A 25,464-nucleotide genomic window follows, 5' to 3' on the forward strand; every position below is an offset into this window, starting at 1 on the left:
AAAAAAAAAAAGTACCAAATCATAAAATATGCCCTGTAAACTTTCTGTTCTTTAAATGCACTGACAGCATCTTGCAGAGGAAGTTTACAGGAAATGGAAGCCACATACTTAATGGCAGAATTCAGTCAATGGAGCCAGGTGATCAAACTCATCTATCAGTGGGAAGATGCAGGGACACTCCAATAAGGTATAATTCTTAAGAATGTGGACTATAGGTCTTGCTAGATTCATATACCAAAAGAGTACCCTTATGCAAGGGTGGAAGGACCTGTATAACTCCAGGCCAATCTACACACCTTGAACCCAATTCAATCTACTTAGAGTAACCACTTTGATGTTGGCTTTTTTTCTTTTTTAAAGGACATAATTTATTTTTTAGAGCAGTTTTACGTAGGTTCATGGAAAAAGTTAGCATTAAATGCAGAGTTCCCACATACTCCCTGCTCCCACTCCTCCACACACATACAACCTCCCCAACTATTGATATCCCTCACCACGGCGCTGTATTTGTTACAATCAATGAACCTGCCTTGACATATCATTATCACCCAAAATCCATAGCTATGCACTCTCTGGGCTCTGACAAATGTATAATGACACATCTCCACCATTGTAGTATCCTACAGAAGAGTGTCATTGCCCCACAATCCTGTGTTCTGCCTTTTCATCCCTCCCTCTCCTGTAACCCCTGACAACTACTAATGTTTTCATTGTCTTCATAGTCCTTTCTTTTCCAAAATGTCAGGTAGTTGGAAAAGATAGTAGGTATCATTTTCAGACTCACTTCTTTCACTTACCATATGGATTTAAGGTTCCACCAGGTCTTTCTATGGCTTAATGGCCCATGTCATTTAAGTGCCAAATACTATTTCATTTTCTGGGTATACCATAATTTATTTATAAATTCTCCTACTGAAGGACATCTTGGTTGCTTTCAAGTTTTAGCATTTATGAATAGAGCTGATATAAATATCCACATGCAGGTTTGTAAGAGGAACTAAGCTTTTACATCAATAGAGTAAATTCAAAGGAGTAAAATTGGCTGATTATATAGTAAGAATATGTTTAGTTTTATAAGAAACTGCCAAACTGCCTTTTAAAGTGGCCGTGCCATTTTTGCATTCTCATGATGCTGACTTTTGATTAGAATAGTTCAAATACAAAGTAAATATCCTTGGGTTATGTAATCACAATTCAGACATTTTTATATAAACAAACTACTAATACATGGATTAAAACATAACTGTAAATACATATTTATATGTCATATACATTTTTTATGCTGCAATACTCTAAAGAAAATTATGTGACCAAATCTTAAGGATAAATGGGAAAAATATAAATCATAGAAAAATGTTTTAATAATCTTTTCTCAGATGTGTCAGCTTGATAGCTCGAGCTGGGAAAATAAATAGCAAGAATGAAAGCATTTGAACAGTATAATTAATAAATATGATCTAGCATATGCATGTAAGTGGATGTGCATACCCCCAACTACAGAATATGTATTTTACTCAAGCCTATATAAAATATTTGTAAGTGCACATGTTAGGATGAAAATCTCAATATAGTTTAAAAATATATATATAATAAAAGCCCTCTGACCACATGCTTTTAAATTAGAAGAATATATATATACACACATATAAATATAATATGTGCTTTTGTGAGTAACCTTTTCTTTACTGATGCAAAGAGATATTTGAGAAGAAATTACCCCACACCCAGCTTTATGATATCGTTAAATGACCTTGACAAGTTTTTTGGATCTATATCTAAACAAATTTACAGGCAAGACCCAATATTCTAAGAAGAGCATCAAATAAATTTGGGAAGTTCTATTACACTGATGATATTTTTGAACCAATGAACTAAGCATCTGTATTTCTGTTCTACCTCCAGATTCCTTGGCATGTGAGATAATAAATTGTCCTATACATTTTGTTATAATATTGTCCCATACATTTTTATTAAAGTGCTTTTACTTGCAGCAAAATCAACCACACTTATGCAGCTATTATCTGCTATCTTTCTTTTTCTTCCTTTCCTAGTCAATATTGAATCTAACACTGGGTTTCACCGACACATGGGACTAGTAGAAGAGATTGCACCCAAACAAAAATTCACTCCTAGAGAAAAACATAATCTAAGCAACTCCTTTTCGAAACACAGAAAACTAAAATTATGCAAGAATTTATGTGTTTGATTCAGACAGAAAATTACCAACTCTTTTCAATTTACAATCATTTATATTTCAAAACATGTGAGACATTTATGTATCTTCATTTGTTAAAGTAATCATCTGTGGCAATGACCCTGAAGAAAATCCTTTGTTTTTGTATATTCAAAAATGTGCCTCATTTTCAAACAATGTGATACATGCTTGTATTTGGATTGTCTAATTGAATTTCTACAGCAACCCCACATAGTTGGAAATATCCCCATTTTAATGACGAGAAACTGAAGTTGAAATAAGTTAATTAGGAGAACTTGACAAAGCATTATATGAGAACTTGCCAAAATAGTAATAACAACAGTGGCATCAGCAGCAGCAACAGCAACAGTATCTTCAACTTGCACTTCTTGGTTTCTGGATATGGAAACAAAAGACATCCTTAAGCACCATTAATCTCTTCTCAGTAAAATAAGCAGAGATCATGGCTGTGGTTATGCTGTAACCTGAAAAATAACATTAGTTCAAATATTGCATCTTGGTCTAACAAAAAATTGACTGAAGAATTGTTTACTTTGAGTGTCATGTTGAAGCCAGTGTCAGACAGTCAAATCCACTTTATTTCACTTGAGATTGTTTGTCTCTTTTACTTATATTTGACTTTTCTCTTTAAAAAAACTATTGGAGAGTCACAAATATCTTTTCCCAAAAAGTAAAGTATTACATATTGCACTCAGAACAGAACAGATGGATTCTTTTCTAAAGAAAAAGAAGACCATGACACCAATGTGGATGACAAGAGAATGTCATACCACTACTGGGAGGTTGTTCTTGACAACAAATTAAACAACAACACGATATCACAGCACACATATTAGAATGGCTAAAATCCAGAACGCTGACAACACTACATGCTGGCAAGGATGTGGAGCAACAGGAACTCTCATTCATTGCTGGTGGGAACACAAGATGGTAAAACCTCTTTGGAAGACATTTTCACAGTTTCTCATAAAAGCTAAACGTACTCATACCATACGATCCAGCAATCGGGCTCTTTGGTATTTACTCAGAAGAGCTGAATACTTACTTATATCCACACAAAAACCTGCACACAGAAGTTTATAGCACTTTTATTCACAATTGCCAAAATGTGAAAGAAACCAAGATTTCTCTCAGTAGGTGAATGGGTAAACTCTGGTATAAGCAGACAACGAAATATTATTTAGTGCTAAAAGTAAATGAGCTAGAAGTCACGAAAAGACAGGAAGGGAACTTAAATGTGTATTACTAAGTTAAAGAAACCAATCCAAAAAGAGCATATAGTGTGATTCCAACTATCCCACACCCTGGAATAGGATGGCTATGGAGACAGTGAAAGGTCAATGATTACAGATACTGTATGGCAGGTGAGAGTAGAGGGATGAATAACTAGGGAATTTTTAAGGCAATTAAACCATTTTGTATGATACTGTAATGATAACGGGTATCATTTATGCATTTGTGAAAACCCACAGAATGTACCTCACCAGAAGCCCCCATGTAAACTATGGACTTTGGGTGATAATGATGTGTCAGTGTAGGTTCACCAATTATAAAAAGTGTACTGCTATGGCATGGGATGTTGACAGTAGGGGAGGTTGTGTGGGTCTATGAGGACAGGGGTTATATCTTTAAAAACTAAAGTTTAGTCATTAAAAGAAAAAAGCAAACATCAGATGAGCAGGACAGACCAGACATCCAAGACCCAACCCATATGTTAAGAAGAAACAGAATCATGCAGTTAATATCCACTGGGCCTCCAATTTGTACCTATGCAAGATATTTGCATGTTCTCTTATCCACATTTTGATAAAGCTATTTTTTGCAAAATCATCTTTATATGCTGCTATGTTACCTTATATTCTTTTTACCTTTATTTTAAAGGCTTATTTTAATGAGTTGTGCCCATTTGAAGTCACTGATTTTTTTGCCTTTTCTGATTCATTATTTGCTTCAACAACCTTGCTTAACATCCCAAAACTGTGATTTTAAAACTTTTCTTTATTTTAATTAGTCTTTATCATTTCTGTGTGCTCCTAGTTCAAGTTTCATGAATTAGTCCTATTAGAAAACTCATTGATTGCCACTATGCTTTGAAGAGCTTTGGAAAGTTGAGGGTAATTTGCATTACTAATAGCCTACTATTAGCCTATATTTGAACTGAGCTAAAACTCCAGTTGGTTTGTGAACAGCCTTTTACTCTGCTTTAGGTAGGGCCAATCTGACCATTTTGAGCTCAGCCCCCTGTCTGCCAATATACAGCCTTTCACATATCAATGACAACATAGAGAAATGAACAACTTCTCAATTTCTGCTGATTGAACAGTGCATCATGGCCACAAATCCAGCAACTGCAGCACTATGCATTGTGTTTGAGTTTGCCGTCCTTTATTTACAGACAAATCAGTTTGGGAACATTATTCTTTTCTGGAAATGTGGTGGAGAAAGAGAAACACAACGCAGATATATTTATACACACAATGGATGCTTTGGGATTAGAATGAGAATCTCGAATAGCATAGTGGAGATACAATATATCAAGAGTAATTTCAGTTTATTCCAAGCCTTAGGGATTTATTTTTGTCAGTTATAAGAACTGCAAAGATATCACTGTGGGCCACTCAAGGCTTGGCAATTTACACTTGGGATACTTGCAAATATACTTTTATATCTGGTCAAATAAGTTTTTAAAAAAATATGTTTGGCTAAGAAAGATTAATGAGACACAGACACATCTGATGGCTATAGCAAATCTGGCAGCCATGATAAAAATTTTGCAGAATGGAAACCACAAAGGAGAGGGCTGGTGTCACAGACAAAGAGTGGATTTAGTAAACTTTGCTGGCGGCGTAACATGAAAGTAGAAACACAGAGGTGGTTACTCTGAGATCACGTGTCTAGGCTTATGTCCAGAAAAGAAAATGCACACTGAAAGACAGAGCCTCTTAATGAGAGGCTCTAAGCCCATAAGATCACAGAGGCAGACAGATTTGGCTTGGGCATTTCTTGGGAAGAAGTGCCCTATCTTATCAAAGGGTCTGATGCTGGGCCTTTTCCTAAATATAGCTGATGTCAACAGTCTCTATTTGTCTTACACGTCAGAATTCTGCATAGCTGCTCATTTATTCTCAGAGATCTATTGATAGAAAGCAATGGACTCAGGGGAAACCGAAAAACTGAGTATTGGAAAGTTGAACTGATCGACACTGTCCATATGCTGCCATGAAAACAGACCAGCCTTTCATGCAGTAATGTTCATAATCTTAAACCTCCTAATACTTGTCTGGCAATTAAGAGTTTCCAAAAAATGTTTCTTATTAATTAGGATATTGAACTTTCATTATGATACTACAAGGTAAGCAGGTTTAAACAGAGTTGATCTAGGAAAGAGTACTCATGGTTTCAAGATGAACTCCTGTGCCCATACCTCAGTCATCAGTGGGACCCTAGGCTGCTGGAGTGCTTGTTTTTGTTAGTAACCCTTGAGTCCTTCAAGTGACCTTTCACGCGTGCCTAGCTGTTTCTGGTGTCACCTCTGCTCTGTTATCAGGTCACTGCATTGCCTATGGTTTATTCAGTTACTGCTATTTCCACACATATCCCTGTTTGGTTTTCTCTTTTCTTCTTTAGAATAATCCCATTTCATGACAACTGAGCTGCAACCATAGGAAAATTGGGTATTCCTAGGCAGTACAATGGTATAATCATAAAGATATCTTAGAGTGTGCACTGCTTTTGAGTTTTCCAAGCACTCTCCTACTCTACTTCATACTGCATTCTCGCAGCACCTCAGATTGGTGGATATTATTCTCACCTTGCTGGTGACAATTGTGAGACACAGGGATTAACGTGCTCACAAGGGATATTTCATAGTAATAAGATGAGGCGGATCTAAGACCAGTGTTAAGAAAGAACTATGTAAAATATCTGAAATCTACTGAGTCTTGTTAGTGTTTGACCTCTTCATATTAAATAAACAGCCTCAAATGTATGTAGAATACTCTATCAATAACCAGTACCTCACACTGTGCATTGTGCAAGATAATGTTGGGTGGACTATACTTCCAGCCCCTAAGAAATCCTGCTGACAGTAGGAGAGGCAAAATACGTTTGCAAATAAATGAAAATGCAATGCAGACAAGATAAACACTTCAACAAAGATGTAGATAGAGTGCTTTGAGGCTTCAGGGGGAAAGTAACTTTTGTTTTACTAGGAAGGATTTTTGACATTATGGAAGATTGGAAATGTGCACTCTTTTTAAAATGTCTTATGTGCAGATAAGAGAGCTATAAATTTAGCATAACTTATACATGATGAAAAGACTGAGATTTGGAAAATTAGTGAATTTTGCACCATCCAAGGTAAATTGAGTCTGAGAAAAGCCATTTGCTTGATGAGAAACCTGGTGGCGCATCTTACAATAAAACACACTCTCTTCTCACAGTGAAATGCCATTACAATTCCTGTGAAATGGCATGTTCTCGAGAGGTAATTGCAAATTTCTTTCCCAAGCTGAAATTTAGGAATAACCAAGCAGGCCTTGAAATCAAAAGCACCAGTTGGCTCCATGTCCCTTAGCAAATTTTTTCCAGAAGTAAATAATTGTTACTGGCTGAAATGACATTCGGCTGAGGCAAAACAGGCCTTTGGAGGCCCAGCGGGGTGCTAATGGTCAGATGGTGTGTCCTCGACTTGCTGGGGTGTAGAGCAGTGCATTGAATCTTGCCCATGCTATTTGAAACACTTAGCTTTTCAATAGGGAGTGCTCAGAAGGAGATGAAAATTGCACTGGCATCAGAATGAAAACAAAGAGGAAAAAATGGAAACAAAATTGGTGAGCATCACTCTCAGAAGCTGAGGCTTATTTCTTCGTCATTGTTAAATTTTCGGGAATTTATTTTTGAAAATTTCTATAGTGAAATGCCAAGCTCAGTTAAGAACAATGGTGTGTTTAGTGACTATTAGTCAACAGCAATGCTGATAATACATGTGTTTCAAAGGGAGAGGAATGTAAGAGAGGAGAGGGGAAAAAAGGAAAAAAGAAAAAGATTTAAAAAAAGCACCTACCCAAAGCACAATAATAGAACTAGTTCAAAAGTCACTCTCTTCATCAAAATTGGAGTCAGGAAAATGGTACTGAATTATTATGGCACCCCCGCCCACTGATTCATGATGGATGCAGTACAATCTCTCTAGGTTTCTGAGCTGGAAATCCTCAACCTGGAAGCTTCCATAGAAATGATCACTTGCTCCCTGGAAATAAGGCAGGGAGATGAGGGAGGTGTCCCTGAACTAAAGTGATGCCCTGCTATTTTCATCGCTATTCCATGCGGTTCCATCATCCCAGTGTTGATGCCGATAGTCAGTGAGTTGCCAAAAAGGATGTGCTGCTCCCCAGGGATGTGGTTTCTTCCCTTTCCAAGTTTATTTTCAGTGGGAGCCCACAAAGGTAGAATCACTCCCCAGTGTAGTAGATAACACAATATAGAAAAATTTACATCTGTGCTGCCTTTCAGATACTGAACAACCTTAAGATGGCAAATGCCTATTACAAGATGTCAGTCATTCTTGGGTTGAAAATCTTTGCAGGGAAGATACAGAGATTTAAGTACCTGTAACATGCCAGATGCAGAGCTAGGTTTTTTCACAGATGCCTATTGTTCAATATAATTTATCCTTGCAAAGACTCTGGAAGGTGAGGATTAGCCCATTTTGTAAATTAGGAAAAGGAGATTTAGAGGGAGTACAGATCCCCATTCATGGACACATAGTAAGTTGTGGGTCTCATATTTAATCCAGGTCCAGAGCATTTCTTCTGTATGGAAGTGCAGAGTGGTATGAGCTTGGCTGAATTTTCCATTGTGTTCTTGGTTGCCCGCTTTCCTAGCTGGTTCTCTGTCTAGACAGTCTGTTGATTTTTTTAGTGACACTAAATTCTTTTAATAAATTCCTTTTCTGTTGCAAGTATCTATTTTTGCTTCAGATACCTATTCAGCTTACCTGTCATTTGCACCCAAGAATTCTGACTGATGCGAAGTACAAGGGAGTCATACAGGAGGGGAGAATACCTCTGTCTGGAGGATGGTGGAGAGAGCCAGACAAGGTTCATGAAAGAGGGCTGGGTCTAAGATGATAGGAAAATCAGAGTAAAGGGATAAGGGAGTGGCAATGGCAAGATTACAGGGCAGCCAAGTATGTGATGTGCTCTAAAACACAGACCCAGGTTCATAATCATTATGGTTAGCTCTATTAATTTCCTGTTGTCTTTTTACTTTTATGTCAGTGAGAATTCTGTCAAAATGGTGACAGTGCTTCCCCATTTCTCTATCTTAATTTCTATGGGGTTGAATTTGTCATAAGCAATCTTTTGTCTCTTATCTCAGCTCAGAAATGACTGAATAAAAGGTCATGTGTGCGGCTAAATAAACATAGTGACATTTTTCTGTGCACATATTTTGCTGATGTACCTACAGACCTTTAAAAAATAGAAACTTTTGAAGCAAAAATGCTTTTAAAATTCTGTCCAAACATGTTGGTGGGAATCTAGCCAAAAGCTAGTAGGATACTGAATAAAGAAATAGCTTTAAAAGAAAGAAAGGGAAAGAGAAGGAAAAGAGAAGACAGAAAACTAACCTGCTGCTTTTATTTAAAGATAGAAATAGATTTAAATGCATGTTTTATTTTTGTAAGGAAAAGAACTCTCATCCACAAAAAGATGTAAGATAGATAGATGATAGATAAATATATAAGATAGATAGGATAGATAGATTAGATAGATAGATATAGATAGATGATAGATAGAGATGATAGATAGATTAGATAGATAGATAGATAGATAGATAGATAGATAGATAGATAGATAGATAGATAGATAGAAAGAAAGAATAGATAGACAGAAGTGATCTATTAGGGGAATTGTCTCATGCAATTATAGAGGCTGAGAAGTCTCATGATAAGCAGTCTGCAAGCAGGAGAACCAGGGAAACTGGCAGTGTAATTCTGTCCAAGGCCAAGGGCCTGAGAAATTGGAAGGCAACTGGTCTAATTCCAGGAGTCCAAAATTCTGATGCCTGAAGGTAAAAGAAGATAAATGTACCAATTCCAGAAGACACAACAACAAATTCTCCCTTCTTCCTTCTTCGTATTCTATCTGGGCTTTCAACAGATTAGAGGATGCCCATTTACATTAGTGAAGGCTGACCTTCTTTACCCCATCCACCAATTCCAATGTTAACCTTTGCCAGAAACATCCTCACACATATACCCAGAATAATGCTTTGCCAGCCATATGGGTAAGTAACCCTTATCCCCATCATATAGATTCACATCTAAAATTAAACATCACAGAGGGTTAAACATAAAACACATTCCTAGCCCTAAAGGTAAAGATACTGAATAGACTAAAAGACCTATATTCAACATTTAAGAAAAACATAATTCAAGGGATATCAAATAACCCTAAACAAGAGAACTAGAGAACATTTTATAGAAAATGTAACATTTACTTAAATATTATAGGATAACAAAGCATTAGATTCAAAAAGAGTGAGACCCAGAAATAAATCCTCACATACATGGTCAAATGACTCTTGACAAGGGTGTGCCATGACCTTTACCTTTGGGGAAAGAACAGTCTTTTCGACAAATGATATTGGCAAAACTGGATATCCACAAGCAAACGAATGAAGTTGGACCCTTACCTTACATCATATGCAAAAATGAGCTCAAAATGGATCAAAGACTTAAACATAAGAATGAAAACTAGAAAAGTTTTAGAAGACAATATAGAGAAAAGCTTCATGATACTGGATTTGGCGATGATTTATTGAATATAATGCCAAAAGCATAGGCAATAAAAGACAAAATAGATAAATATTACTTCACCTAAATTAACTTTTATGCATCAAGTTTCACTATCAACCAAGTGAAAAGGCAACCCAGAGAATGGGGAAAAGAATTTTGAAAATACTATATCTGTAAACAGAATTAAAATTCAAAATATACAAAGAACTCCTCAACAACAACAAAACCTGATTAAAACCAGGGCAAAGGGCAAATGTATTGAATAAACTTTTCTCCAAAAAAGATATACAAATTACCAATAAGCACATGAAAAGATGTTCAATATCACTAGGCATTAAAAAATGCAAATCAAAACCACAATAAGATATTATATTACTTTACATCCATTTGGTGAAGTAGCTAATATACAAAAACAAATAGAAGACAAAGAAAATAATAAGTGCTAGCAAAAACATGGAGAAATTGGAACCCTTTTTCACTGTTGGTGGGAATCTAAAATGTAAAGCTACCTTGAAAAACATGTTGGTGATTTCTCAAAAAGTTAAATATTGATTTACCATATGATCTAACAATTCTACTTCTGGTTATACAACCTAAAAAGCTTAGAAGCAGGAACTCTAACAGATATTTGTATATCAATGTTTATAGCAGAAATTTTTCTATTAATCAAAAGGTAAAAACAAACTAAATGTCCATACACTGATACACAGACAAAATATACAAAGACAATAGAATGTTATCCGTCCTTAAAAAGAAAGGACATTCTGGCACATGCGACAGCATGATCAACCTTGAAGACATTAGGCCCAGTGAAATAAGCAGACACAAAAGGACAAATAGTGAGTGATTCCACTTACATGGTGTACCTAGAGTTGTCAAAATCACTGAGAAAGAAACTAGAATCATGGCTGCCAGGAGCTGGGGGTAAGGGAGGATGGGAAGCCATTGTCTAATGGGTATAGAGTTTCACTTGGGGAAGACGGAAGAGTTCTAGAGATACATGGTGGTGATGCTTGCACGATAATGTGAATATAATCAATGGCACTGAACTGTACACTCTAAAATGATCAAAATGAGAGAGAGAAGCAGAGAGACAAGGACTGATTGACTCCAAGTGGGAGGAACACCAAATGCTAAGAGTGAAAGACGCTTGAGAAACTAACTTGGAGCCATGTTGCAAAACGTTCCTGGGACCCAACACTTAGAACTTTTTCCTATAGAGGTCTACCAGAAAACCATCTGAGATTATCAATCAGGGCAGTCTCTCCGTAAGTTTTAGGATTTGAGTAAATTACTTCAAATTAACTGAAAATGGATGAAAAGGCATCATATTAGAGCAAGAAGGCCAGTAATGAGGCACCTGCAGTAACAAAGCAAGGACTGAAGACTCGTACCAGGGTGCTGGCACCGGAGGTTGGGAGAGAAGGGACAGATGGAAGATGAGCTTTTAGGAGGTAGAATTGGCAGAGCTCAGACAACCCATGGTAGTATTTTGAGAATTTCCCAAAGACACTCCCAAGTTTAATCCTCTGATTGCCAGTTTCACACACGCCAGTTGACACGTGTGTCATTATCTTATCATGACTCTCCTGAGAGGGGAACAAAATGCAGGATCAATGTCATAAACACAGCCCTCTGTGCCACAGAGGTTAAGAAGGTGGAACAGATTTACAGCAATCTTGATAACCGCTGATGCCTAGCTTTCTTCTTGCTCATTACCTCTGGTAAGGACCTATGGGTTGGCCCAGAAAACATAAGTAGTATAACTAGGCCTCTGAGTACACCCCTCTGTGCTGCTTCTAGACAGCCAATGGCTCTGGCTTTGAAATTTTTGTTCACTTGGATTCAGCTTGGGCCAAAGACAATCTGCTTGCAGGCTTTGGGAAGACTCCCAAAACTCAGACCACCTCTCAACTGCTACTCAACCTGTGTCTCTCCTTACAAGATTGGTCAAGTTTCCTGCTAGTCTGTACTTTTGGCAGAGATGATATGAGGGTACATGAGATGTGGCTGTAAATCACTGAGGTCGTTCCTGGTTTGCAGTAAGGAACTAGTCATTTTATTTCCTATTCTAACTTCTAGCATGATATGACTTCTCTGGTCCTTTCCATGCCAGATTTTCAGGCCACAGTCTCACCTGGTCATCATCCTGATACACTGCAGACCTCAACAAACTGGGCCCTCTGGCTCCTCACAGAGTGCTCCCTGCCAAGTTCCTGCTGCTGGTCAGAGAGGTTCTTCCAACCATAAAAAGGAACTATGGATCTGACTCTAGACTGCGTGGCTATCCATCTTTTCTCATAGCTTGCCCGTCCAAGATAGGATCTATCCCATTTTAACAGCTCAACAAATACTGATGTACCTGTATTCAATTCAACATGCGTTTATGTAGGATCCACCCGGGGCCAGTCATTTTACTGGACACTGAAGATACAACAATAAATGAAGCAGCTCTAAGTGTCCAGAAGTTTATTATCTAAATGAGGGAACATCAATAAATCAACCAATTTTAAAAATAAAAAATAACTGCTAAATAGAATACAAATTCCACTGCCGGGTCGGCCATAAGGGTGAAAAATACATCATTCTTATTGGTGAGGATGTGAAAATAGTGGATTAAGGAGGGTTTTTTTGTTTTTTTTTTAATTAATCAGACATACTGAGGCATAATTTGCAATCAATAAAATATATTTTAAGTATACAGTTAAGTAAGTTTTATGGGTACATACAACAATCATGATCAAGATAGACAATACTTCTACCATGCCAACAATTTTCCTTGTACTCTTTCCATCAATTCTCACCCAGAACCTACCTCTCTCTCAACACACCACTGACATGTTTTCTAGCAATATAGATTGAATTAGTCTAGATTTCATATAACTGGAATTATATGGTATGTACTTTTTCTTTAGTCTGGCTTCTTTTTTTCAGTATCATATTTCTGAGATTCACTCATGCTCATTTAATAGAGTTTCATTCCTTTTAATCACTGAATAATCCATTGTATTCATATATTGCATCTTGTTTATCAATAGACAAGTTGATAAACATCTGAGTTGTTTCCAATTATAGACTATAGTGAACAAAGCCGTTAGGAACATTTGTGTGCATGTCTTTGTGTGAATATGCATTTTCATTTTTCGTGTGTAAATACCTAGGAATGAAATTGTTGCATCATGTGGTAAGTTTCTGATTAACTTTATGAGAAATTGCTGTTAGTTTCCAAAGTGATTGTAATAACTTCATATTCTCATCAACAGTGAATGACAGATCCCTTGGTTCATCTAACACTTGGTACTATCAGTCTTACTGACATTTTAGCTTCATGTGACTACGCAGCTATATCTCATTGTGATTTTAATTTTAATTTCTTTAATGATTCATGGTATCTACTAGTTATTCATGTGTTTATTGATGATTCATACACCTTTTAAATATATAAATTAGTGCCTGTTTAATTTTTTTAATTGGGTTGTTTGTCTCCTTGTTATTGACTTGCAAGGGTTTTTTATGCTACGTATTCTGGATACAAGTCCTTTGTCAAATGTGCATTGCTGATATTTCCTGCCACTATGTGGCTTGTCTTTTCATTTTCTTAAGGTGCCTTTTTAAAAGCAGAAATTTTACATTTTGATGAGATGTGCTTTATCATTTTTTCTTTAATGGTTATTGCTTATTGTGTCTTAGCTAACAAATTTTGCCAAACCCCAGTCACGGAAGTTTGCTTTTTATATTTCCTAGAGAAGTATTACAGTTTTTACTTTTCCATTTAATTGACTGATTCATTTTGTTTGAATTTTCTATGTATACCATATGGTTAGAGGTGAGCATTATTTATTTTCATATGAATATCTCATTTTTTCAACTCAATTTATTGAAAAAATCTATCCATTATCCATTTAAATCTTTTTTCCCCTTTGTTGAAAATCAATTAGCCATATATAAATGGTTTTATTTATAGACTCTCCTTCTTTTTTCTACTAGTCTGTATGTCTTTTTAACTTAAGATTGTCTTGTTTGTAGTAGCTTTATAGTAAGTGTTGAATTTAAATAAAGTCCTCCATTTTGTCCTATCTACACTGAAGTCTTTTGAGTTTTCAATACAAATTCTAGAATTCTTATCTATTTCCACAAGAGTCATTTGGGATTTTAATTTCATTTGCATTGAATCAATAAATCATTTAGTGAAAATTGACATTTTAACAGTATTGAATTTCCTAATCTATGAGTAAGTGTTTTAGTTTGCTGGGGCTTAATATTGATGGAGATTCCAAATATTAATGTGACATGTATGTTCCAGGTGCCATGTTAAGTGCTATATACATGTGTATATAGCACATGTATATAGCACTGTGGACATGTTAACAGTCAAGGAATGCTGTGGACATGTTAACAGTCAAGGAAAATAATCACAGATTCAAGAACCAAATGCCACAACCTGGAGGTCAAGAGTCCGGATTTTGAAAGAATATGAATGGCCACAACTAGAATCTGGGGTTTGTGGGTGTAGGGAAGAGAGATAAAAAAATTGAGAGAAGACAGTGACCTGAGTTTAGCTTTCATATGGAAAAAAAAAAAATGTATCCAGTTTGAGAGCAGGTGAGACAAAGTCATTAGAGGAGGCAATTGAAGATTTGAGTCACAAAGGATACTGGAGAAAGTATAGCGTCTGAGAAGGTGGGGCACACGCCACCCAGAGGCAGGCAGAGGCACCAGCTGGACACACGTCCGGGAATGCCTCTCCCAGTAAATTAGGGGAAATTGGAGTAAGATTTAGTTTCAAGAGCTTTACATTTGTAGAATTTGTGCAGAAAATTGGAAGCATTCACACTGGTTAACTTTGCTCAGCGACTGGTGAGGTTCTCTGGTGACTGATGGAATGGGGAGGAGAGGAGGAAGAAAAAGAGAAGGAGAATGTTCGAGTCAGCCCCCTTGGACCATGGGCAGAGACTGGGCTGTTGACAAGTCAAAAGCTACTTGCACGTCTGATGGCAAGAGGAGGACTGGTGCTTCTCCTGTCCACAGGTCCCTGGACACAATCATGGGTGATTCTCCAGAGCTCTCAATGCCCAAGTGCAGTCAAGAAGAGGAAGCCAGTGAGATGTATCCGGGTTTCATATTCTCCAGAAGTGTGGGATGGGATAAAGAGTCAAACGTTGAATATGTTGATAAAGAGAATTGTTGGGGGATAAACCAAGAAAGTTAAGCTAAAAAGAAAAAGATAGGTGTGGTGAAATTGGGGATTGGGGAGAAATATTCATATCTATGGACTGGTGTTTCAGATAGAAATTGAAGTATTGTGTAGGCACTTGTCAAATATCATCAGGAAGTAGAGGAATTTGGAGAAACAGATGAGCTAATTAATTTATGATTGCAGACTCATGGCTCCAGGGGGCAACAAAGTCTGGAGTGGGTATCAGAACCTTGGTGTAACAGATAACTAGATGTATGGGTTATTGAAAAGGCCGGAATGTTAAGTAGTTACCCAAATAGAAGGGTTTTATAATATACATTGACAGTAATTACCCTATGAAATTACCCTATGGTATTCATAGTTGAAAAGTTGTTGGGGTTGGGGGCATGCCCACTATATATTTCATAGATTATCACCAGGAAAATCTGCACTTCTCATGAACTAAATTGTATCTTATCAGCATTCTCAAACATTGTAGTAAATAATGCTTCCTCCTATACTGACTGCTAAGCAGATTAAAATCACATTTCTAGCATATTTCTGGCAATCGAATAAACATTAATGACATACATATTTATAAACTAACTCTGATTTATTTTAAATGTTTAATTTCTGCCCTAACCTGTTTTCTATATTACTTAACACACAGTGAAACCATATTTCGTCATGTATTTTCTTTGTGTGTTTTGCAAATAACTGGAGAGAATTTTGTGAATACAATTATCTCTATGATTTAGAAAGACAGCTACCATTCTATAAGTCTATTTTAAGGCCAGCTCAACATGGTGATGAAACTAAAAGATTTCTAGGAGTCTATCTACCTATTCAACTTAATATTGTAATTCTATGAAATATTTTTAAATTGCTGTCGCTATCCACTGAGTAAGTCCAGGGTTCACCCAGGCGTTCTTGCTCTGAAATACTTAGAGTGTGTCATATAATTGTGATGCTACAGGGAATGGAAAATAAAATATGCTGTGGTATTAGTGAGAAACGGGTGGAGTCTAAATTCCGAAAGAAGCATGCACTAGAAACATAGACTTCAAACACGTCAAAGTACCAAAAGAAAAATAAGACCCTCAAATATACACAAACAATTCAGAAATAAATATGAAGTGTCATTTGTATTACCAATTAACCATTTTTAAGAAGAGACATAAAATGTCAATACACAACACTGTTTAATTTACTATAAGAATATGGAAACGACTTTGGAAAACTATTTCTTTAAGTATCAACATTTAAGACCATATTTACCTCACCATACTTCTCTAAACAGAGAGGATATTTTATTTAAAAACTGTCTAAAGTGATATAAAGCAGTGTAGAATAAGACAGAAAGAGTTGGTAACAAACCAAAACGATGCCAGCATCTCCTTTCTTCTAGAAGAGCTGGGCTGTGGTAACAACTCCCCACTCAAATCAAAGTGGTTCAGCAAAATTGCAATGTATGTTTGCTTCTTGTAAAAATGCAATGCAGGTGTTTGACAGGTGGCCTTCCATGCACTAATTCATGTGTCCAGGCCACTTTTGCATGTTGGTTCTGCTAACCCAGGGTCTCAGAAAGACAAAGACGGATTGGAGCCATTCTCACCTTGTAATCCCTTACAGCCGGGTGTAACCCACCTTACTTCTCCTCAAACCCCATTGGCCAAACCTAGTCTTACGGGCTCACCTCTATGCAGGCAGTCCTTGGCTGGGAAGCTGCTTCTCAGAAACACCTGCACACTTGGGGAGAGGAGTGTGAACCCCCAATGGCCAGTGGTCCGTTCCTGCTATAGCACTTAGGAAAAGGGAAAGCCATTTGAAGGTAACATCTAGAAATAGAACACAAATGTGAAAGGGAAGAGATAAGATACAAGAGAATATTTTTATTTGAAATGAAAGATAAATCGAAGTAAACTAGATAAGTAAAGTAGAAGTCAGAATTATAGGATAATAATATTTTTGAACAAATCTATAATGCCATGTATGAATTCTGTACATGTTTTGTGTACCACTAATAAAAATGCTACTAATTATATAATGACACAATATTTTCTAATAATATCAATTATAATAGGCACCCCAATTTCAGAGTTACTAAAATATGAAAAAAACCTTCTCATCTCTGAATAGAGGAAATATGGCAGAAGAGATCTTGAGAAGTTCTACCTTCCCTCTTCCAAAATATGCAACCCAGTCAATTAAGGGTTTCAGTAAACCATAGAATAAATGACAGAGTCCGACAGCATCCTCTTATCAAGACTGAAGATTCATACTCAACTTAGTCTTACTGTGGACCTAAGATTTTCTTAAAGTTTTCAATTTTTATATTTTAAAGTTGGTTTATTTGCTAGTTTTGGCTTATAAATACATAATGAATTTTTCTTCATTCTGTGCACATGTACTTCAATTCCCAAAGTTTTCTATAAATCTTCTTTGATCCCTGAATGCAGCGATTTTAAAGTCACCCAGTCATATTCTCCCTCTCAGGTAAAAGCAAGAAATAAACAGCTTTGTATAGAAAATCTAGGCACTTTCTTTTAAATACAGTTTATAATTTAGCACCCTATAGTTAAAGTTTTATGATAAGTGTAAATTTCTTAATAATAGTATATATGCTATTAATTTCTTGGGTTTTAAATATGGAGAATTTAGACTTGACCCTTTAGTTCAGTTTAATGTTTAATGAGTTTATGACAAGACAAAGAGAAACATGAAAATCTTACTGTTGTGACAAGTTTGAATAGCTGAATATAGGACATTATTGCTATTATTACAGCTACTATTAAAATCCAAATGCTTGTGCTATCAATCAATAAACATATTTTTTTCTGAACACATACATAATGAGGAGGAGCTCATTATTACCATAGAGACTCCATGGGTCAAAAACCTGCCACCTGACTTCTTTCCCCTGCCTGCACCGATGGCCTCATGGGAAGTTCCCTATAGTCAGTTGGCAGAGGAAGAGAAGACAAGGGCCTGGTTTACAGGTGACTCTGCACAGTATGCAGGCATCCCCTGAAAATCGACAGCTGCCGCACTACAGCCCCTTTCTAGAACATCCCTGAAGGACAGTGACGACGGGAAATCTTCCCAGTGGGCAGAACTTCGAGCAGTGCACCTCGTTGTGCACTTTGCTTGGAAGGAGAAATGGCCAGATGTGCGATTATATACTGATTCACGGGTTGTAACCAATGGTTTGGCTGGGTGGTCAGGGCCCTGGAAGAAGCATGGTCGGAAAATTGGTGATAAAGAAATTTGGGGAAGAGGTATGTGGATGGGCTTCTCTGAATGGTCAAAAACCGAGAGGATATTTGTATCTCATGTGAGTCCTCACCAACATGTGACCTCAGCAGAGGAGGATTTTAATAATCAATTGGACAGAGAGACTCATTCTGTGGACACCACTCAGGCTCCTTCCCATGCCACCCCTGTCACTGCCCAATGGGCCCATGAACAAAGTGGCCATGGTGGCAGTGATGAAAGTTATTCATGGGCTCAGCAACATGGACTGCCACTCACCAAGGCTGACCTGGCTACACCACTGCTGAGTCCCCAATTTGCCAGCAGCAGAGATTAACACTGAGTCCTCAATACTGCATCATTCCTCGGGGTGATCAGCCAGCTACTTGGTGGAGGGTTGATTATATTGGATCTCTTCCATCATGGAAAGGGCAGAGGTTTGTCCTCACTGGAATAGACACTTACTCCACATATCTGTTTGCCTATCCTGCATGCAATGCTTTTGCCAAGACTACTGTCTGTGGACTGACAGAACGCCTTATCCACCATCATGGTATTCCACACAGCATTGTCTCTGTCCAAGGCACTCACTTTATGGCTAAAGAAGTGTAGCAGTGGGCTCGTGCTTATGGAATTCACTGGTCTTACCATGTTCCCCATCATCCTGAAGCAGCTGGATTAACAGAACAGCAGAATGGCCTTTTGAAGTCACAATTACAATGCCAAGCAGGTGATAATACTTTGCAGGGCTGAGGAAAACTTCTCCAGAAGGCTGTGTATGCTCTGAATCAGTGTCCAATATATGGTACTATTTCTCCCATAGCCAGGATTCATAGGTCCAGGAATCAAGGGGTGAAATTGGAAGTGGCACCACTCCCCATCACCCCTAGTGACCCACTAGCAAGATTTTTGCTTCCTGTGCCTATGACATTATGTCCTGCTAGCCTAGAGGTCTTAGTTCCAGTGGGAGAAATGCTGCCACCAGGAGACACAACAATTCCATTAAACTAGAAGTTAAGATTGCCACCTGGACACTTTGGGCTCCTCCTGCCTCTAAGTCAACAGGCAAAGAAGGGAGTTACAGTGTTGGCTGGGGTGATTGACCTGCAATAGCAAGATGAAATCAATCTACTACTCCACAATGGAGATAAGGAAGAGTATGTGTGGAATACAGGAGATCCATTAGGGCATCTCTTAGTATTACCGTGCCTTGTTATTAAGGGAATAACAGCCCAATGGGAAACTATAACAGCCCAATTCAGGCAGAACTACAAATCACCCAGACCCTTCAGAAATAAAGATTTGGGGCACTTCGCCAGGTTAAAAAAAAATGACCTGCTGAGGTGCTTGCTGAAGGTAAAGCGAATACAGAATAGGTAGTAGAAGAAGGTAGTCATCAAGACCAGCTACGATCACGTGACCAGTTGCAGAAACAAGGACTGTAATTGTCAGGAGTATTTCCTCCTTATTTTGTTAAGAATATTTGTGCATATATACACTTGTACTAAGAAAACACTTTCATTTTATTTCCTTTCTTTTTTCTTTATCATGTGACATAAGATATATTGACTTCCTGTCAGCATTTACGTGTTGTTAACTTTATGTAATAGCATTTGGGTTGGGGATTGGTGTGTTTCCGGTTGTATGAAGGATGGCTGTATTATATTAGGCATAATTATGACCTTATTATTGTCTTTATTTGAAGATTATGTATGATTTCAGGAGACGTGCATGGGTTCAAGTTGATAGGCCGTGGGCTTGTGGTGGTTAATATTGAGTATAGATTTGATTGAATTAAAGGATGCAAAGCATTGTTCCTGGGTGTGTCTGTGAAGGTGTTGCCAAAGATTAACACTTGAGTCAGTGGACTGAGAAAGGCAGACCCGCCCTCAATCCAGGTGGGCACAATCTAATCAGCTACCAGTGCGGCTAGAATAAAAGCAGGCAGAAGAAGATGGAAAGACAAGACTGGCTGAGTCTTCTGGCCTCCATCTTTCCCCTGTGCTGCATGCTTCCTGGCCTCAAACATCAGACTCCAAGTTCTTCAGCTTTTGGACTCCTGGATTTACACGAAGGGTTTGCCAGGGGCTCTCAGGCCTTCAGCTAAAGACTGAAGTTTGCACTGTTGGCGTTCCTACTTTTGAGGTTTCGGGACTCGGACTGGCTTCCTTGCTCCTCAGCTTGCAGACAGCCTGTTGTGGCTCTAAACCTCGTGATCATGTGAGTCAAGTCTCCTAGTAAACTCCCCTTCATATATACATCTATCCTATTAGTCTTGTCCCTCTAGAGAACCCTGATTAATGCACTTGGGTTTTTGATATGGAGAATTTAGACTTGACCTCGAATTTAGTCTAATGTTTAGTGAGTATATGATAAAAGAAAAAGAAACACGAAAATCTTACTGTTGTGACAAGTTTGGACAACTGAATATAGGATATTATTGCTATTATTACTGCTACTATTAAAATCCAAATGATTGTGCTATCAATCAATAAACATTTTTTTTGAATATATACGTAATGAATATGAGCTCATTATAACCATATGGGCTCCCTGGGTCAAAATCATTACAATCCTCTGTCCTCAGGAGATAGAAATTTATTGGTTGAAATAATAAATGTTTACAAATTCTGCAATCTTATTTTGTTGCCAAAACATATTATTATTACTCAGATTAATCAGATCTTAGCACATTATAACAATATTAGTCATCATCCAAGTTCATTATCATAATAAATATCCTGCTATATAAATCTTCTAGGATACATTTTCAATATCAGAATATTTCAGGGTTGGAAGAGCCCTTAGAAACATCTGATAAAGTACGATCCCCCACCCAGTGTTTCAATCTGTTTTGGTTGTTAGTTATTTAACCACTGTCTGACTACTTACAAAAAGTGGAAACTCGCTATTTCTAAAAGCTGCTCATTTTGTTGTTGAGTAATTCTAATTAGGAATCTCTCGCTGTCTTCTTACTTTCTTTTTTCATCCATTGGAATAGTATGTACCTCCTACGACTATGATGACAATTAAGTAAAATAATGCTTGTTAAGTGCTTTGCAGAGTCTTGGACATAATAAAGCATCAATAAAATTTTCCTTTTATTATTTTTATTTTTCATTTATTCTCAGCCTTTTAGCTAAGATCAAGTGTATTATTTCTATTTTTCTTCTACCCAGCTTTCAGCTGTGGAAATTGTATTTACATTCAGGATTTTGCTGAAAAGTGACTTCCTCCCAGAACCCCTTTCAGACTCCTGAGACTGTATTAAATTTCCTTCCTCAGTGTGCTTACAGCATGTTGGACTTACTACCGTAAAATCCTGTAGCCTTCTCCGTAACTCACTTTCTCCTATTAGCTTCCTGAGGTCAAGAATGTCCTCCCATTTGCTGTGGTGTTTCCAGTACCTAGCCAATTAGTTGGCACATAGTAGATGATTAATATAATTTTTGAATAAATGGATGAATGCGTGAATAACCACTATAGATACTAGGTAAAGCAGTGACTGGTGTTACAGGACAACTTAACATGCTGAGTCACACTGCACGGCCTGAATATGATTTAACAGCATCAGCTCTGTGTTAGAGCCTTGTGTGTCAGTATCTCAGCAGATATAAGCAAAATCATATTTGAATTAGGCAAGTTCAAGATTATAGAAAGATGCAGTGACTGGGAGGAATGAAAGCAAAACCAGATCTTAGTTTCTTTAATGCTTTGATTTAGCTGTGATGCAAAATGTTTCTGTAATACCCTTCCCTACAGAATTTGTTCTTTAGTTGGACAATCAGTTCTTCTGTCATCCCCAGATCAATACTCACTATTTTATTATGTAGATTTTTTTCCAGAGGCATTGTTTTTCCAGGTTTATATGTATTCCTTAATAGTTTCCCCTTTAGAAAGATAGGATGAATCCAGGGATACAGTAAGAAGGCTTTGACTTTTATGCGAAACATAGATCTTTGGCATTTGTCAATGGTGATGTTTATCTTGCTTAATGATAAGCTGGAAGAAGCAGCTCTTTGAAAAGTCATATTAAGCTCTGATCCCATCTCTAACACTCTCATGATAGGTATGTGTCTAATGGCATATCCAAAATTAATGGAATGTTTTTCAATCTCAGTAGCTGCTGCCTCTGACAGAAGCCCATGCTTACTTTCTTTCCTGGAGAGACTCTTGCGATCAATATTTTTTGTTTCTCTTTCTTTTAAAGGTTTGGCTATTATTTATGTGTGTCTCAGTCGAGGACATTTATCAAAAATATAGGTACCAACTCAAACTAGCATAAACTCAGGGTTAAGGAAAGGGAGCAAGCTTATGGTAACATCAGAAGAATCCCACGGAACACACTCCTCTGCATAACTCCACCTTTCTCCAGGATGACGCAGTTTTCCACGGATGTTCCACGGCATCGTTCTTTATTTTCCCTCTCTGGCTCCCAGCTTCTCCCCAGGGCTCTTCACTCTTGCTTTCCACAGCATTTGCTCAGATGTGTCTTGAGCTGCCATGGCAGTAACCCTGCCTTATCTTAAAACTCCAGGGTTCAACCCTATCTGATCCATTCTTGTTTGCCACTTAGCTTGACAGATACAAATTTGTGTGGGTGCAAACCTTGGTAATCAGCTGTCTCTGGAAGGGTGGAGCCACCTGGCCCAAATACAGACACCTGTGTCCATGCCCTCTGAGAAGCTGCACACAAAACTACTCTGCTACAGTACACACCCTTCCTCTTGCATTTAGATGGTTTCCCTTCGAAGAGCTACAGACATCAAAACTATATAATCCCGTTTCAGCGGGAAAAACTTCTTGATATTCACCCCACTGAAAAATGTGGGTATTCCATTGAAAACAGGCTACGTGAATCATCCGTTCTCTTACCCAATGGAAATGTTTGAAATTATTTTTACTTAAAATTTGTTTTAAAATAAAGGAAGTCAAGTTGCTTCTAAACCAGGAATTGTATGTGTTTGTGAAGCATTTGCTCTTCAATTTTCCGGTGTTGATTCCCAGTGAGATGTGATACTACATCGCCCCATCTATTTTTGACATATAATGAATATTAGGCAACTTTACGTTCAAAGGTGTTTATATGGCATCTCAATTAAAGTACAGACTGGGAGGCGGAGCTTGCAGTGAGCCGAGATTGCGCCACTGCACTCCAGCCTGGGGGACAGAGCAAGACTCTGTCTCAAAAAAAAAAAAAAAAAAGTACAGATTATCACAAGTGTATCTGATGCTCAGAATCTCATCTAAAACTCATATATCTCCATTCTGAGGCAGACATTATATACCCTAATGCAGTTCTTCATTTTTTAAAAACTAATATTCATTACCTACAGATGAACACACTGATCATACATACTTATAAATGAAAACTGAATTGTCAGCTATATTGTATTTACTTACATTTTTCTCTTTGGGGTATCATTTTGTTTCTCATCTTACAGAAGCTTATAGACTATAAGGATTTAATAAATTAACAAAGTAAATATTTAGGAATAGTGATGTGTATTCTTTTTCTTGCTCAGTAGAAACATACAAGTGGCTGCTTGGTAATCTACCAGCTACAATGGTTGGTAAGCTACCAGCTACAATTTGAAGTTGGTTTCTGTATCATCGGATAAGGTAGCTGGAATGTCTTTTCATCCTGTTACCACCCTAGTGCCACTTATTTTCCATACATGCATTTCTCACACAGTGACTATTCTAGTTCTTTCTCACCGGGCCCAGTGCCTACTCTGGGTCCTCCTCAGGGGGGAGCTTTTAAAGTTTCCCTCTTGTTTCCTTACAGCCATTTCTCAAACTTATGAGAGCTGTTTAAAGATTTATTTACTTTCTGGTAGAAAACATAGACATGTCTTTTCTTCCCTCTAATATTCTCAGTTTAGTTATACCTCCTGCACCCCTTAGAAATAGGATTGCAAATGCATAACAGGAGTGCCGGCAAACCCCAGCCCTCCCCACAGGAGACGTTGCCACCGGAACAGGGCACCGTTTTCAGAGAGGCCCGGGGAGTCTCACTTCTTCCCAATACCGCCCTTACGTCATCAGCCGTCTGGAATCAATAAAGAAGATGAACCCCATTTAGAATTTCTGCCTCAAGTTTTTGTTTTGTTTTCCTCTTTCTTCAAGCCTTTGTGCAGAACAGGATGAATCTCCACAACGTCCCACTCCACCACCCTTGAAGACAGGCTCGTGGGCAGCTAACGTCAGATGCTGTAGCATAAAGATGTTTGGAATGAAAAGACTGGAAACAACCAGAGAAGAAAACTGTGTCAGGGCGATGTAGTAAGTGTTCCCTGGAGAGATTGTTTTTCATACCTAAAAATAACTGAAGTCCAGAAAAAATGTTTCCTATGGAAAGTTCCACCAAGGGAGAGCTTTTACAGAAGTCATTCATGAATGTAGGTCACCTGGGTTCCTTCTTTCCATGGATTTTGCAAAGACAACAAAATTAGTAAAAAGCGTTGATAAGGCACAGACAAGTTCAGAGCTCTGTAAGTTAAGGTGGAATCTTTCTATATTTTAAATACTGCGTGGCAATCAGCTGCAGCTAGAAACTAACAATACTTTGTAAATCTGTAGAAGCCTTAAGCAACCCGTCAGCCTGGTATAAAGACGCACGTCATACGGGCATGAGGCACAGAAGCAAGATGACCAAAAAGGACGTGAAGCAGGGTACTATCCCAGACACGAACACCAGTGACTCCTGATGAGGACGACTGGGAACAAACAGGAGACTCACACTGTAATCACAACTTTCACTTGACACATTATGTAACGATGTCACCACCCAATGTTTTAAGAGCTTTATAAATATTAACTCACTTGTTCCTCATAACAACCTTGTCATGTAGTTACTGTCATTATCTCCATTTCTTTCAGTGAGAAAACTGAGGCACAATGAAGTCATGGGTAGGCTGCCTTTTATCTGTTATTTATACTTTGTCAATTTTTTAAAAATGTGTGCTTATTTTTCCTCTTAGCAAATTGTACATAATTTGTTTCATGAAGAAGGCTCCA

The sequence above is a fragment of the Mandrillus leucophaeus genome, unplaced genomic scaffold, assembly GCF_000951045.1.
Source record: "Mandrillus leucophaeus isolate KB7577 unplaced genomic scaffold, Mleu.le_1.0 Scaffold72, whole genome shotgun sequence".
NCBI lineage: Eukaryota > Metazoa > Chordata > Mammalia > Primates > Cercopithecidae > Mandrillus > Mandrillus leucophaeus.